Source organism: Montipora foliosa, chromosome 8 (assembly GCF_036669935.1).
Source record: "Montipora foliosa isolate CH-2021 chromosome 8, ASM3666993v2, whole genome shotgun sequence".
Lineage (NCBI taxonomy): Eukaryota > Metazoa > Cnidaria > Anthozoa > Scleractinia > Acroporidae > Montipora > Montipora foliosa.
Genome location: NC_090876.1, coordinates 20,847,872 through 20,857,871, shown reverse-complemented (window position 1 = coordinate 20,857,871; position 10,000 = coordinate 20,847,872). Strand labels below are relative to the sequence as shown.

General features: G+C 39.0%; 1 protein-coding gene across 3 annotated transcripts in view; it reads left to right on the top strand.

The window, feature by feature from the left end:
• The window catches only part of LOC137967851 (pyroglutamylated RF-amide peptide receptor-like), a 21,907-nt gene extending 20,988 nt beyond the window's left edge, over positions 1 to 919 (top strand). For 2 of the 3 annotated variants that reach the window (XM_068814448.1, XM_068814447.1), the window contains one exon: positions 1 to 919. This exon is cut by the window's left edge and continues 688 nt beyond it. The gene's annotated coding sequence lies outside the window, so the exon portion shown is untranslated. The other variant, XM_068814446.1, reaches the window with a different exon arrangement.
• The last annotated feature ends 9,081 nt before the right edge of the window (positions 920 to 10,000 follow it).

Sequence of the window (10,000 nt, the reverse complement as noted above, 5' to 3'; positions counted from 1 at the left end):
ATTGGTCGAAAAAAATCAATGAAGTCGATGAATGTTCTCAGGTTCTGCTTATTCTGTCAACTTTGGTCAAGCATGGGCACTTAAACGATTGTTTGGTTTTGTTTTGAAAGTTTTTTATGCCTCTTTTGACAACAGGCATCCATTTAAACACGTGTACTTTCTGAGATTTTTTTGTTGCCAATCCATAATTAAACCATATTAATAATAAGTTCTGGGAAGAATTTTCTTGGTGGAAAGGGCAATTTGGGGTTTGGTTAATTGAGCTAGGTAGTCTTGAAAAAACTGCATGATCCTGGCCATCGCAGCTGTACACTGTGATGACCGACTTGTGCAGCATAGCTAGGCTCTACACATCCACTCAGTCAAGTATGGTTTAAAGAGATGTCTTTAGCAATGATAATCCGTTTATTGCCACAAAAATTATCTTTCCTACCATTATGCTTAGTTTTCCGTTTTTCGTCTTTAAGCATTTGAGCTTAGTCATTGTGTTTAGTTTATTATCTGGTGAATTAATTTAAAATTTGCCATACCACTTTTTAGGCAAGAGAAATTAATGAGCTTTCGAAAACTGAAAACAAAAAAAAAAACATACCAAGTCACTTAATTAGTTTTTAAACACTTTCAAAAACCTCAGTTTTAGAGGGTTCTTTATCAGTGCTGTACCGTTACCATGGCAAGTGTTTGGGCCTCGCAAACACCTTTAAAAACGTTGATTGAAAACAGTATTAGACGAATATAAAAATATCTGTTACCTGCTGAAAACCCTTTCGATCCTCCTTAATTCACATAATTTTGAATTCTACAATTTTCCATGGTATTGGAAAAACAATCTTTTCAAAGGAATTGATAACCAATCTCGAAATGACAGTAGCCGTAGCTGGCAGAGTATTCTCGCAAGGAGAATATGAGATCCAGGTGCTTTATCACACGATAAAATCTTAATGACAGTTTCTACATTTCTCTCTGCTCTTGTATCACTGCATGGGTAAATAAATCAGAAGGTTATTAAGAAAAAAAAAAAAAACGATTGCTAATTGACGGAATTGGGTTACTGGGTCATCTTATTATTACCTTTTATAATATCAAAAGGTGCTTAACGTGTATGGTCTCGAGGTGACACTCGAGTGAAAGGTGACTTCGTTTCTGGTTCATACACCTTTTTCGAAAATGGCCCTGCATTTAAATATTCTTTTGTTTTTATTCAAATTAGCCAATGCCTCGTTGTTAAGCTTAAAATTCAAAAGAAAATTTTGCGTTTAACGAGGCATCAAAATCTAATTTGAATAAAAATAAAAGAACATCTAAATGGCCGCCATCTTGGAAAAAGGTATTTACTGCACTTTAATTTCTCTCCCGACAATCAGATGGGAACAAGAAAAACTCTTTTCAAGACACTTGTTGTCCAAAATACCAATTCCTTAAAGGAAAATGCGTTGATTTTACCTATCAGCTGTGGCGGTGGGCAAAGCCATGACATCAAATCTTCCACACGAAACCTTAGACCATGGATATTTGTACCTGTCCATGAACTACAGCCGATTAAATTGAAGGGTACACGTGTGCACGTGCGTATGTTAGTAACAGCATCTAGAGAGTAGACGGTTGATTCCAGTGTAAACAAATTGCAACTTTGTTAAATATCGAGTTAAGCATAGACATGGATTGAATGTGCCTACAGTGTGCCAAAGGGAAAAAAATGAAATACGTATCTAAGGGGATAACATTGGTTGATGTAAGTCTCACCAGTAATCAGCTTTGTGGTCAACTTGGTTATTGCGGACCTTCTGAAAACCGTTATCACCGCTCATGACTTTCTAGCTGTTGGGATACTTAAGGTGACGATTCGGTCGCGTGCTGGAGATGTGGGTGAGGTAATATGCAAGCTAAAGCCATTCGTCGAGCAATTTTTTGCTTTCCTCCGTCCTTAGCTTGTTGCCCGTACCTTTGGACAGGTATTTTTCAATTTGTCCTCTGCTCGAGGATAATGAAAAAGAGGCTTTCGCGAATCATGTTTATTTTGTTTTAATTTCGTGGCTGATACTCGATTGTGATGTTGGTTGCCTACAAAGTCGTAAAAGAAGATGGCGGAAAGATTGTCCCTCCTCATAATGATTCAATCGTGTAGAATCATTCATCAACTACATAATGATTTCTTTTTCTTTTTTTGCTTTACAGGCTGTTATTTATTACCGCTGTGGTGTCTATTCACAGCTTTGTCATCTTCAATATCTGGCAATTCATCAGCTGCGACAGCTAGAAATTGATCAAGAAGGCGTTGAAAACGTTCATTGCCTTCGTTATTTGTTTCGCTTTCCGTTGACTTCCTTTTCGTGTTACGTTCCTTTATTTGTTAGAAATTGTAGGATAATTCTTCTTTTTTTACGAAACTCATCTTCAAAATTGTACACACTGTGTCCTGAGCATTTGGTCTCTTATTGCAAAGCCGCTCAAGTCTGCAGGGCCCTATCAGGCCCGGAAAAACTGAGGGGGCAGAAATATTTAAAGTAACTTGTATTTTGAAATTTGGGAGTCTCGGGATCGAAGGACGCGTTGGAAGGGTGTTAGCCTGTTCTTTGCAGGCGGAATTGGAGGCATGGGGTGATCTCCTCCTCAATGAAAATGTTTGCAAAAAAAACACCAGAAACCATTTTAGTCCTTTAAATTTCAAGTTCTTGATAGACGAAACTCTTAAACAAAAACACAGTGCATTTCAATGATCCAAGGAGGCGTGGTAAAGTAATTATACGTGATCAATAAAAAAAATGAATAATTATTGACATAGATTTCTTATTGGAACTACACTATCCCTGGAATTCCCGGTAAAACTCTATCGGGAGTTACAAAAAAAAAAGGCATCGACTGCCTTGCTCAAGTCAATTCATTAGTACTTCCTACACTGCCTCGGCAAACCAAATTGATCTTCAAAAAGTTACAAAAGAAAACAAGGGCTGTGCCTGAACATTGAAACTACGTTTCATCTGTAAGAGTCATCATAGTAAATTTGTAGTCACTATATATACCAGGAGCCCATTACCTGCACTGGACTGTCTGAGTTGCCTTAGAGGCACACGCAGACTTTATCAACTGAATCCATACTTTCACTGCAGTGCAGCCATAGAACTTGGAAGGTAATGATTTCTTGGCTGATTTCGTCCATCTCCAACTAGAGGTAACTGGGAACCAACTGCTTTAAGGACGGTGCCTACTGATTCAAAGATATTTTTGCGCGGTTTACTGACTATGTGGGCAAAGCAGATCTTAACAAGTGTTATTTGAATCCAAAAAGAAACGTGGAGGTAACCACGCATTTTTCGAAGATAATTAATCAACAATATTTGTAAAAAGCTTTAAAATACAAAGCAATGTATGGCGTCCTATTCCAAACTGAAGCTTAATTATCTCTGAAAAATGCATGGTTACCCCCAATTTTCTATTTGGATACCAAAAACACTTGTTGAGTTCTGCTTTCTCCGCATAGTTTTGAACCGCGCAAAAATATCCCTGTATTAGTAAGCACCGCCGATATGAAATTCTAGTATCTCGAGATGCGCTGAACGTATACGCAATAACAATAGTAGGCACCGTCCTTAATAGACTCAACAGCAGCATAATCCTGGCAGTTCTCAAAACACCTCTCTGGCATTTCTGAAGTGCAGGACTTTTCTTCTAACTCATCCTTGACGTTCACCTGATTATACTGGAGTTTGTTTTTAAACTGCTTGTTACTGCGGACAACAACGTAATGCGGCATGTTGATCTTTCTTCAACGGATCTTTCCAATGTTTCTCAGGTAGGTCTAAACAGTGGGTGGCAAAATCACATCACATATTTGTGTACTTTTGGTTAAATATTGAACACGTTCTCGTCTAGGGTTGACAAATCAACCACGCATTGACGTCAATGGGGACTTTACGAGCCAGCGCGCGACGCAGATTTGAAACACCCGAAACCGAGAAGGGCCCAGGGCGAGAGCGCCGTCACATTTTCGCTTTATAGCGGGTATTAGTTATACAACAATACGACGGAAACATTCATAGAGACACGGGAAGCTTTATTGTTTGCTTACCAAGATGGCAGCATTGATGATACAGAGTTTGCACTGTTGTACGAGTTAAATTCCTCTGGAAATCTCGAATTTCCTTATTGAAAGTATGGTCGCTTAGATCTTGATTCTATGGCGGAAGTTGAGTGTAACGCCGAGTTTCGCTTTCTTAAGAACGATATTTATTTACTTGGATAAGTTCTTGATATTCCAGACATAATGAAATGCCCTAATGGCATTCTTGTGGACGGAATGGGGGCTTTTGGTGTGTTTTTGAAGCGCTTTGCATACCCGTGTCGGTTTGCAGATGTGGTACCTTAATTCGGGAGACCAGTTCCACAACTTTGCATGCATTGATTACAAACCGAATAATGGTCTATGTATTTGATGAATACTCGCACAGTTAAATCTGCCATGGCTTTCCATGGACCGTCTCCATCACTTTGCTGCCACTAGACATGATAAAGGAGCTAAACTCGAAAACAGTTGGGGTTTCATAGATGGAACAGTGAGACCCTAATTTAAGCCAGATCAAAACTAGAGAATTCTTTATAACACTGCTTCGATGAATCCAGTTCGTGTATTCTTGTGCCACAAATTGTTTCATAGTCCGCTGCTTTGGGGCTTGAATGAAATTCTTGAGCATGGTACTATGTAAATACTGGTGTTCATCAACGGGATTCATATGTGGACATCATTTTGCTGCTTCATGGGTTTGGGAAATATTCCTCAATCCATGTGGCATACAGTATTAGACGGCAATTTCTCTTGACTTCCAGGGTCTATTTTATGAGAAAAATAGCTGGCGAATCTCCAAAATGACGAACAAAAACGCTTTTGAGTTTGGCAAATCATGTATTTGTCAAGTGACTTCGCTAGCGGCTCATGATTTGCGAAATCGAGTAGTTTTCGAGATATAAATGTATGTAATCATTAGTTGTTGTCCTTCAGTAGCTAGCATATTGAGGTTAATGTTCCAAGTTCGAGTGAGGCCTAACACTACTGTGAAGTTTCAGTACCCAATTATTCCATCAGAGATCAACCCTAGTATTGGAATTGGGGCCCGCACAAGGACAGAGAAAAACTCTGACCAGGGTGGGATTTGTATGTATTAATAAGTCTGTAATTTTTAAAGAAAAGCAGTGCTGCATAACACCATGCATGAGAGGTTTAGCTCAGCTGATATGTAACACCCATTCCATGTTACATTCTACCTCCTGTTGGTAAGCAAATCCTCGATCTCTCGGAATGAGAGGAATATTCAAGGAATAATTAGCGATTATTTCATAAGTCGTCACAGGATCGACAGAATGTCTACGGTATTTTATCGTCACCTTTACTAATCCCGCGTTCATTTTTCGCACGCATTCTCTATACGGTATTAGAGTTCAATCTGCCAACTCCACAAAGGCATATTTTGTTTGAAGACCGAACGAAAAACATGCCCGTTAAACCTACATTCACTAAAAATCGACGCCATTACATGAAAATTCGCTCCCAGACTTACGGAGCAAAAAATAAAAACCAAAAAAAAAAAATCCAAAAAAAACAAAAAACAAAAACATTACCACTATCCTAAAACCTTTAAAAGATGCGCGTGACTCTGGGGACAAAAGTGAGAGGCAAAGGAAAAGTGATACATGGAAGTTTATTGAATAGATTAATTGCAATGGAGTGATCGAGTGAGTGCCATCCGGCTACCTCCGATACCTCATGGCATGACTATTTCATGCTGCTTCTTTTTTTAAAGTTATTATTGCGGTTGTATATCCGTGTCCTTCTTTCCTTTATCAATAGTGTTTGTGCTTCATTTCTTTGTTCGAAATTGTAGCTTACTTTATTGCGAAACTGTCTCTTCGGCTTCCCTAACTCGCGGATGTGTTTTAAACGGTTTGTTGGTTTTCTTTGACTGGTCCAGTCAATTCGGCTTCTCTTGTTGACAGTTTCTGTTTGTTGATGCTGCTTTTTTTTTTTTAACAACGGTAAACTGCATCTGCCTTATTGAGCGTAAGCCACCCGTTTTTAAGATACATACGTGAGTCAAACTTTAGTTCAAATTCAATTGGCTAGAATTAAGACAGTGTTAAATTATTTTGTTCAGACTGGATGTATCGCATTTGTACAGAACTTAGTAATTTTAAGCCGTGTATTCCTCTCCGATCAGTTAACCTGACAGCAATCATCCTGCTCCAGAGCGCAATGTCATCTTTTGAGCATGCAATTGGAAGCTGAAATCCCTCTCTTCGTCACCCAATCAGATTTTAGTTTCCTCTGACTGCGTTTCCCATTAAATAAATACTGCGCAAACTGTTGTGGAGCAAAACTGATTACAAAGTAAAGGAAAACAATTAAAATATATACCATCGCAAGGAATTTTTTCACTGACGTTGAGAAAAAATTGGTTTCAAGGTTTCGGCTGCAGATCTTCGAAAATCGAACTCGGGAGTTTGAAAAACAGTAGGTAAGTTTTATGTTTAGTGATTGCAGCTTTATTAAAACAGTTTTACAGCTGGAGAAAAAAAAGACTTATTCCATTTTATCCATCGCGCAATAAGTTCTATACACCAGCTAGGCTTTGTAGCCGTTCATGCACTATCGATACGAAAAATAACAGGCGTTTAATTAACGGTTTGAGTGATCCCTTTGGATTGAGATACCAGCTTGTCGTATCTTTTCTTGCAGTTCTTTAGCATCCTCTACCAAAACCACAAAATGCTGTAACGCCTTTGTTGCTTTTTTCTCTTTTGACGCTATTTAGTATTTTCTTCCTCATCAAAGCGTATTACCCAGTGTAGGGTGGACTATTTAAATACTGGGGCCGGGTGTAGTGGTAAATCAAAATGGCGATCGGGATTTAAAAGATTAGACTTCTTCGTGGGGGAAAATCAATTTTTTTAAAACGCAAACCTGACTACATCTGCATTTGCTTTTACTTCTTTGTACTGCTTAATGAAGGATGCTTTTGTGTCTTTTAGAGTTATTATATTACTAGCTTTCTCATTCTTTTCTGTTCTGTGTTAATTGTACCTTTTTGTGATAACCAATGATTGTTCTATATTTGCCAATTGTGTCCTTAGTTATAGCAAATTCAATTGTTCTTCGGTTGACAGCATTTTTTTCTATTATAGTTATTTATATATTTTGAAGTAGCTCTTTACATAAGCTTTAAAGCTTCTCTCGGCTCCCTTGCTTCTAAATGTAAAGAAAAAGAAAAAAAATAAATAAATAGGAAGCATCGCCATCACATCCAACACTGGGTTTTTACGTGCGGTGTTTTTTGCAAGATATGAAAATTAATGGCAGGCTTATAAAATAAATAAACCCCTATCTGACTTGCTGGTATGTTGGCTGATAATGTCATTGGCTGAGAGATTGTCCTCAAGATTTCATATTTGCCCTCGGCCAAATATACATTTTTCGGACAATCTCTCAGCCGCGGCAGCTTAAGGCAAACCACGTTTAGAATTCGCTCGAGTGTAGTTTTCATCGTAGTCAGATGTGGTAATTATCCACGTTGCTGTCACGAAGCTCTTGGCTTGATACTCTCAGTGCAGGACATACGACATGCATGTCCCTGTTTATTTTCACCTGAAAGGTAATTGGAAAAGCTCACACGGACTTCCCAACACAAACACCCACTTTCCTTCTTCGAATTACTGCGTTTTCCGACTGAATTCGTAGAAAAATATACATACCTTAACAGGATACAATGAGATACAATGATTTGCTATTAGTCTCTCCCCCACGGGGCTTTTCAGGACTAATTCTACAATACTTTTGTGGGGGGCTTTAGCCAGACTGCTTGTTACGCAGTTTACAATTAATTTTTATGGAAGTGAAAGATGCCCCCGTCCAGCGTAGGTTTAATAGACCACAACACCGGGGACTACCTCCCTACTCTTATCGAACAGTGAGTGGGTTCTTGAACGTCCCATACTATTTAATTTCCAACAAGGGTTATGAGACGGGACCTCCGGTTTACAGTCCTTATCCGAGAAGACTTGAAAGTCTAACCGTTTGCAGATGTAATTACAAAGGCAGCACATTCTCCTCAGCTATTTTAAGACCCTGAGTGTTGGTCCGGCCGGAGTCGAACTCACGACCTCCCGCATTACAGCCCGATGCTCAACCAACTGAGCCACCGGTGCGCGGAGCCCACGACTAGGAGCGATGGCATTTTTCTTATGTCATGGCATTTTTACAGGCCCATCTATTTTAGAGTACCTTTTCCCTCGGAAAAAATGTAATTTGTGACGACTGAATGACTAAATGATTAGTCAGAAATTGATATTCTGACGGCAGGATGGAGAGGCTCGAGGGTTGTCAAGGGAATAGTTAAAGGAGAACTGAAGCCTCTATAGAGGATCACCTTTTTTGTGTGTCTTATTATTGTCGAAATATAACGTTATTTTCCAAAATAAAAAATAAAAACCGGATAAATCCGTTTTTAATTTGAAAGACCTTGAATTTGCCCGAAATCTCTGGTTGTTTTTCCAATTTGAACGCCCGCCATTTTGTTTGCTTTTTCTTCCGGTTACTTCTAAAAAAGGAATGTCTGCTGCCATTTACTCCGCTTTCTTCGTCGTTAATACACATAAGTTTATGGCAGAACTTGAACCATATTCTTTCGAACCGATGCGAGAAAGTTCAGGATCCGACGAAGAGGAAGCAACCGAAAGAAGACTCAAGAATGGGAAATACGACTTGGTGCAGCTGTGATTTTTGCGTGAACTGGGAGCCTGGGACAGCGAAAAAACGAATGCATCTGCAGCCGCGAGAGAAGAGGCTATGAACAAAACATCAGGAGAATTGATTGTATTAAAAAGGCAATAAAAACAGCTTGATTACTACGAGATTCTGTTGGCTGCTATTGTTTTGTCTGTCATTTCGAATCAATTTGACAAACTTTAGATTACAGACATCTTGTGATGCTCATAAGTCTTTAATAACGAACACATTTAGATATAAGCTTGATATCCATTAAACTTAAATGTGCCGGCAGATCAAGCTATTCGTTGTGTAACGCAGCATTCTAGCTTTTCGACCGTAAATGTGTTTGCAAAGAGGAGTGCTACAAACTGCCATCGTGGGTCTAAGTCAAGCACGTGGATTGTGAGTGCTGCGAGAAATGAACAACATGTATGTAAACTCATAACTCTGTTCGTAGTTTTGCGAATTTTCAAACTTAAACATCGTTGTGATCGTTGCCGAGTTTATAAAACCCAGCTTGAAGCGCGAATTCCATTTATAAAATAAAGTGTCCCAGTTGCTTGCAAAAACAACTTTTCGGTTCACTTCTCAGGCGCCGGGTTTGCCACTCAAATCCCCCGAATAAAGAAAACATAGCTTACTCACTGGGTATAAATGAAATCCATGGAGTCAGAAATTTAACATTCCATCAACTAAATGCAACTGTCGCATCGACCGATGTGGCCAAGACACCTTCAAAACAGGAAGGTTCGAAATGATCCTAACATATGTGACAGTGCTGGATATTTGGCAAGTTTTACCTTCTAAATTCGGATGATCAATTCTTTGAGAAGGACTTCATTTTTAACAGGGAAACTGTTTTGGTGTCTGAGAGTTCTATTAGTAGAACAGCCCACAATAACGCGCTGAACCATTTTCAAGTTTCCCGCGTTCAAGCAAGTTTGCGCAATACGTCACACTTAGCGCCCAAGCCTGCTATAGTACAGCCAAAATGCCAGACTTCCATCGACTGATCAATACGGATCTTTCTGGCCTCCGATCATAAAGACGTCAAAATGTAAGAAACCTCTCAAATACTCGAATATTTCCTTTAACTAAGTCAGGCACTACAAATTTGGTGAAGGAAAAAATGTTCCCTTTTTTATCTTCTATTTATTGTCTCTAAGGTTATTCAAGTTAACAGTTTCGGCGGGACACCTATTGTAGGTCATTTTAGCTCAGTCAGTCTCCCTGTCTGTTTACTTTTTT